Here is a 6,673-nt window from a genome sequence, read left to right on the forward strand (position 1 = left end):
GGCGAGAGAAATCATTGGATGATATTCCCCCCTCAAAAAAATTATAATAAAGGTTACTCATGTCCTCTGGAATACGAGATGAGCCTAATATCATGCATCTAACATAATTTCAGAGAATTTACCATCGAGAATATTACAATAACATTAAAAATCAAAAATACACAAGGACATGACATTGTGCTACTACTAAGATTAAAAAAACCGAACAAAGCCCAGCAATACTTCTGGAGTCGAACCTAAGACCCTTTGTCCGGCAGTCACACTTGCATCACACGGTCAACGAGGTAGTTAATTATTTTTATTTATATTCATAATTTCCTGGGTAAATCCGAAGCGCATTTGAATAACATTACATCATATCAGTTAGGTATTCATCTAATCGATGATAATAACTAAACAATGCTCGTACTGACCTGTATCCTCCAATTGTTCATCAGAATAGGGTAGATGACTAATTCTTATTTTAATGTCCGTCTTGTAGATTATTCTAAAACATTACACACGTATTTTTTATTTTCTTACGGAAACAAATACTTTTGAAGATATATCACGTGATGTCACGTCTATGTACGTTTTATACGTAGAAATGACGTATTTGCTCCTCCTACTAAACTTTGATTCATTTTATATAAGTATTGTTAGGTATCTTATATGACAAAGTAAAAAAATACGTTTTTCATTACCTAACTGATTTTTTTTTATTTTCGTACCCGTCATCATCCCTATTGCTGAAATAATAGTTTGTTATTCTGCCAAGTTGGACGTGGACTTCCATGGGTCAAACGCTGCTCGTTTCCCAGCCTATTCCATTAATGAAAAATAATACGAAATTAACCAAAAGTAACTGTTAATACTTACTTAGGTACTCGCGTAAATTAATAGAGAAAAGCTCTACTAGTTTCGAGTCACAGAGGAACTCTTCGTCATGAGCAACGTCCGCACACGCGGCGACGTCACACAGGTGACATTAGAGCTTTTCTTCATTATTTTACGTGAGTAAACCGTTATTAAGTAATTTAGGGAAAATAGTAGATAATAGTAGGGAGAAGAGTATTTTTTAGTTAATTTAGGGAAAATAGTAGATAATAGTAGGGAGAAGAGTATTTTTTAGTTAATTTAGGGAGAAGTCATCGGATGATTGTACACCCTCAAAAAAAACCCTATCTATATATGACGCAGTATCAAGTAACGTAAGCTAAGTATAACATTATTACCTCACTAGTCACAACTTGACCGCGAGACGCAAAGAGCACATTAAATAAAAAACTTGCTGCAACCTTTTTCCTTATATACACTTATATACATACGTAGATACATATATACATGGTCACTAAACTTGTAATTATATTCATTGGATGACTTTAATCGCCGTACTTAGTCATTTAATGGTGACTTAACTCAGTCCTTAACAATTGTTTTCGGAACAAAATGTCGTTACTAAGGAATAGTTTAAGTTGTGCGAACTGCTAGGGAGTGGAACTCCTTGTCGGAGTCTGTGTTTCCTGATGGGTATAACCTGGGTGTCTTCAAGGCCCGAGTGAATAGGTTGCTTATGGGCAGACGTGCTCCATCGTAGGCCGCATCATCACTTACCATCAGGCGAGATAGCGGCCAAACGTCGACCCATTAAATGTAAAAAAAAAAGTTAGTAGGTTGCAAATATATCCTGCTAGATTCAGATTCAGATTTCAGCCATGATCGTGCCTGCAGGGCAAAGGCCTCCCTACCCTCCTTCCACTCCTCTCTGTTTAAAGCTTTTTGCGACCAATCCTTGTCATAGATGTCGAGTTCGTCCCGCCATCTCCTTTTGGGCCTGCCGCGACGTCTGTGGACGTTGAGAGGTCTCCACAATACGTCCTGCTAATTTTACTAATCTATACTTACTTACTTACTAATATTATAAAGCTGAAGAGTTTGTTTGTTTGAACGCGCTAATCTCTGGAACTACTGGTCCGATTTGAATAATTCTTTTTGTGTTGAATAGTGCATTTATCGAGGAAGGCTATAGGCTATAAAACATCACGCTATGACCAATAGGAGCCAAGCAGAGCGGGTGAAACCGCGCGGAAGTAGCTAGTATTATAATATGTAAATGCGAATTAAACGGCTGAATTTTGGTATAGAACCGGTAAACGAGCAGACGTAACCGGTCGCAGTATGAAAACAGTCACATAGTTTCACAGCTTAGCTATTACATCTTCGTAGCATAGCTAAATAGCACATCTCTGGTGGAAAAGCACCCAAAATGTGCAACCGCTATATCTACCCGCAGAATAAAATATTATTGACTGCCTATAAGTGTATTTTCTTCTTCTCTAATAATATCTTCTGATTTATTTCGTTGCGGGATCCAAGACAGTCATTCATGTCCCTGGGACGCACCGGACTTCAGTATTCTGGTGTTTTTATGGTTGTATGTTATCTACTGTAGATCCTGGTGCACAGGAGTTTTAGGAGGTTGTGGCGGGTTTGTCCCAACAAAAGAAAACCTATAAGTGGCCACTGCTGACCAAAGACCTCGCACGGTGGAGGTTTGAGTATTAATCGCCACGCTTGCTCAATGCTTGCTGGTAAATGAAGGTAACAAGGTTCAATCACCGTTTGAGTTAAATGCACTTAACCTTTTTAAAGGACATATAAATATGTATTTTATTTTATAAGACTAGTTAGTTTTTTGTGTAATTAATTAATATGAATATAATAAAAGATAAAGGTGTTTTTATGATATAAGCATGTATACGAACAGATGGAATAATAATATATCACCATTGCACACATGCGAAGCTTGAGCGGGTCCCTAGTAATATATAACGCTGAAAAGATTGTTTGTTTCAACGCGCTAATTTCCTAAACTACTGGTCCGAATTGAATAATTCTTTTTGTGTTGAATACCACATTTATCGAGGAAGGCTATATAGGCTATAAAACATCACACTACGACCAATAGGAGCTGAGCAGAGTGAAACTGCACGAATATATGTAGCTAGTACTATACATAGATGTGGTTCATATTATTACAACGTCACGCCTTTTATCCCCGAAGAGGTAGGCAGAGGTGCACATTACGGCACGTAATGCCGCTATACAATGTGCACACACTTTTCACCATTTGCGTTATAAGTCCCATGTAATAGGGGATGAGTCAATTGCCATACACCGGACACAACTCCAGACTCCGTGCTACTATTGAGAAATTTTCTTTTTTTGAAGCAGAAAAAGCACAGTAAGTAATCCTTTGCCCGACCCGGGAATCGAACCGGAGACCCTTTATCCAGCAGTCGCAGTTGCAACCTGTCGGCCAACGAGGCGGTCATTCGGCCAACGAGGCAGTCATTCGGCAAACGAGGCAGTCTGTAGTAGTATATTATATATTTGTTACTATTATTATTAGTTGTTTATATTATATGTACACTTTAGTTTCTTACAATCTATTGATGGAGAGAAATGGGTCAGTCAGTCAGTCAGTTTGTTCCTTGATCTTTCGACCTAAATGATAAGATAAACAAACAAAACATATATATTTTATATACATACTTATTTATTTAGCTTGTCTGCCTCGTTGGTCGAGTGATCGCAAGAGCGACTGCCGGACAAGGGGTCTCGGGTTCGATTCCCGGGTCGGGCAAAGTATTACTGGTTTTTTCGGATTTTCGAAAATTCAGTTTTAGTTTCAGTAGTAGCACGGAGTCTGGATTTGTGGATGTAAATATAGTATTCGAACATATTATGTTCGAATACTCAAACGGCACTCAATTTTCAGTCGCTCTCAAAAATAGTTCTGTCTCTCTAAATTCTTTGAAAATGACAGAGATAGCACGATATATAAGTACAACTTAATATTGAGTATCATTTCAGTATTCGGGTGATAGAAAGCAAACACAAGACCATTTTTAAAAACATATATTTTTATTAATGTTAAAAAATATTTACATTTTATTATCGTAATACATTATAGCTAAGCATATTGACTACATATATTTATTACTAAACATTCCTAAGGTCGCATTTTTGAGAATGACATGATAATGGTTATGATTGAAAAAAAAGTTGCCGAGTCGCGCCACCATGTTAAGCCAACAACACTAAGGTAGATTTGAGGTAAGCGTCCACAGACCCGCATCGTACGCATCGGACTGACTGCGTCCACTGTATCGACAGCGTTCGGATTGCCGACGCGAGTATTAACAATCGGATTACCGATGTCACTTTCACTCGGATTTTTGGCATCGGCATTCCGTATGACGTCATCAGTACGCATCGCATGTAGGCATTGCCGATGATGCGGTCCGTACGATGCGGATCAGTGGACGCAGTTGTATGAGTTTCTATACAAGGCAAACTAAAATCCGTTGCGTGCGATGCGTACGATGTGGACGCGTGCCTTTGACGGACCACACTTAAGGTTACTCTATTTCATTGGGCCACCAGTGTCTAAAAACGGACACCAGATTTAACGGTAGGGTAGATTTGACCCACGACACTTAAGGCTACACTATTTCATGGGGCCACCATGGGACCAGTCGCGGCAACTATAGTGTCTAGAGAGAAACACCAGAACAAGCACTAGTATTGACTTGGTGGCCGGCAACTAGTTGGGCACCAAGTTGCCACCTGGTAAAATACCTTTCATACAATTGTATAGATAGCATGACCTGCGCATACGACTGTGGTGTCTTAATACAGTAGGGCTTTTAGAATCACTGATAAAATCGTATCAAAATCAGGCAAGCAGTTTTTAAGTTTATAACAGAGCTTCATTTTCCTTGCATATGTAATACGTAGCTGATTGTCATTCCCAAATATTGATCTATCCGTCCTACACGATTCCATCATAATCGGCCCAGCAGTTTATGAGAATGTACAGAATGAAATAACATAATTATGTTTTTTTTAATAACTAGTTTACATTAATTGTATGGGGTGTAGTAGAGCGGTTTGGAAAATGATGGGTGGGCAAATTATTATAAGTCTCATTGAGACAGGTCAAAATGCTTAGTTTCATACTGTGTATATCGGGTTCGAGTCCCAGGTCAGTATAAGGTGTTCTAAAAGTATCTGCCACGGCTTCAATGGGAGGTAGTGTTGTGTTTGAAGATTACAATAGTAAAGAAATTTCGTACTCCGGACCAGTTAATTCAATTTGAGAACATAAAGAAGTTAAATAAACATTGGCTCTACTCTGCATAAAGTGGTTCACAAATACGCACGATGCGTCAATTGTTCATTGACTAACTACTGCAGATTTTTTATATGAAAAAAAAAACTCATAATCAATAATTTATATTCACTATTGTAATCTTCAAACACAACACTACCTCCCATTAAAGCCGTGACAGATACTTTTAGAACAACTTATATAAGTCCCATGTGTTAAGAAGCGAGCTTATTGCCATACACCGGGCATAAATCCCGTGAAGAAATATTATTAAAAATACCAAAACTTATTCGAACCCGGGACTCTAGGCAATGATCAAAACCACTCAACCAATGATATAACAAAATAAAGTTCATTTTACTATAATTTGTAAAAAAACAATACATTAAGTCACTCAAAAATACATTTTGAATATAAATAAATAAAGTACATTTTTGTAAGACGTAAAGCAAATTCATGTTGACTTGGTGGTCGACAACTAATTGCGCAACCAAGTTGCCACCAGGTTTCAGAACAAAATCGTTACTAAGGAATAGTTTTAAGTAATCATTAAATGTCTCAGAGTACGGCAATTTGTATCATAATGAAACAGGTCTCAAAAATACTCGAATTTACAAAAAAAAAAAAATATAATACATGATATACGAATTTCGGTCCTATTCCTAATGAAATAAAGTAAAAAATAGAACATCGAGAACTAAACCAATAATACGTTTAAGAAAATATTGCATTGAAATGGCTTTAAAGCGATTTATTGCTTGATTGGATGCTATGTCCAGCAATTGGATATTATGCCCAGCAGTGGGATATTATGGCCAGCAGTGGGATTGCTCAGCAACGGGATATCATGTCCAGAGATTGGATGCTATGCCCAGCAATAGGATATATATTTTTTTTATATGATGGGGCGACGTTTAGCCGCTATCTCGCCTGATAGTAAGTGATGATGCGGCCTACGATGGAGCACGTCTGCCCATGAGCAACCTATTCACTCGGGCCTTGAAGACACCTAGTATATTATGCCCAGCAGTGGGATATATTATACAGCTATAAGCTATTTTATCCAACAATGGGATATCTTGTCCACAGATAGGATGGTTTGCCCAGCAACGGGATATTATGCCTAACAGTAGGACGACATATTATATTGCACATTAATGTAAAAAAACTTGAAAAAATATTGTCAAAATATTTTATTTATTATATTATACCATACCCTAATGTCACGCCTTTAATCCCCAAAAGGGGGTAGACCATTAAGCAAATACAAAGAGATGTCATAACTGGATTTCCCTTTTTTTTTATTTATTTATTTTAAATGGGCCGACGTTTGGCCGCTATCTCGCCTGATGGTAAGTGATGATGCGGCCTACGGTGGAGCACGTCTGCCCATAAGCAACCTATTCACTCGGGCCTTGAAGACACCCAGGTTATACCCATCAGGAAACACAGACTCCGGCAAGGAGTTCCACTCCCTAGCAGTTCGCACAAGGAAGCTTGAAGCGAAGCGCTTCGTGC

General features: G+C 38.1%; 1 protein-coding gene and 1 long non-coding RNA gene across 2 annotated transcripts in view; one reads left to right on the plus strand and one right to left on the minus strand.

Moving 5' to 3' along the window:
• Positions 1-6,673, plus strand: part of LOC118278646 (Kv channel-interacting protein 1) — a 173,650-nt gene that overhangs the window by 91,334 nt on the left and 75,643 nt on the right. The gene's annotated exons all lie outside the window — the stretch shown is intronic.
• Positions 3,886-6,673, minus strand: part of LOC126912307 (uncharacterized) — a 77,157-nt gene continuing 74,369 nt past the window's right edge. The window contains exon 2 of the long non-coding RNA XR_007706933.1: positions 3,886-5,315. This is a non-coding gene — a long non-coding RNA (uncharacterized LOC126912307). The remainder of the gene's footprint in view (positions 5,316-6,673) is intronic.

This window comes from Spodoptera frugiperda, chromosome 24, assembly GCF_023101765.2.
Source record: "Spodoptera frugiperda isolate SF20-4 chromosome 24, AGI-APGP_CSIRO_Sfru_2.0, whole genome shotgun sequence".
In the NCBI taxonomy this organism is placed as follows: domain Eukaryota; kingdom Metazoa; phylum Arthropoda; class Insecta; order Lepidoptera; family Noctuidae; genus Spodoptera; species Spodoptera frugiperda.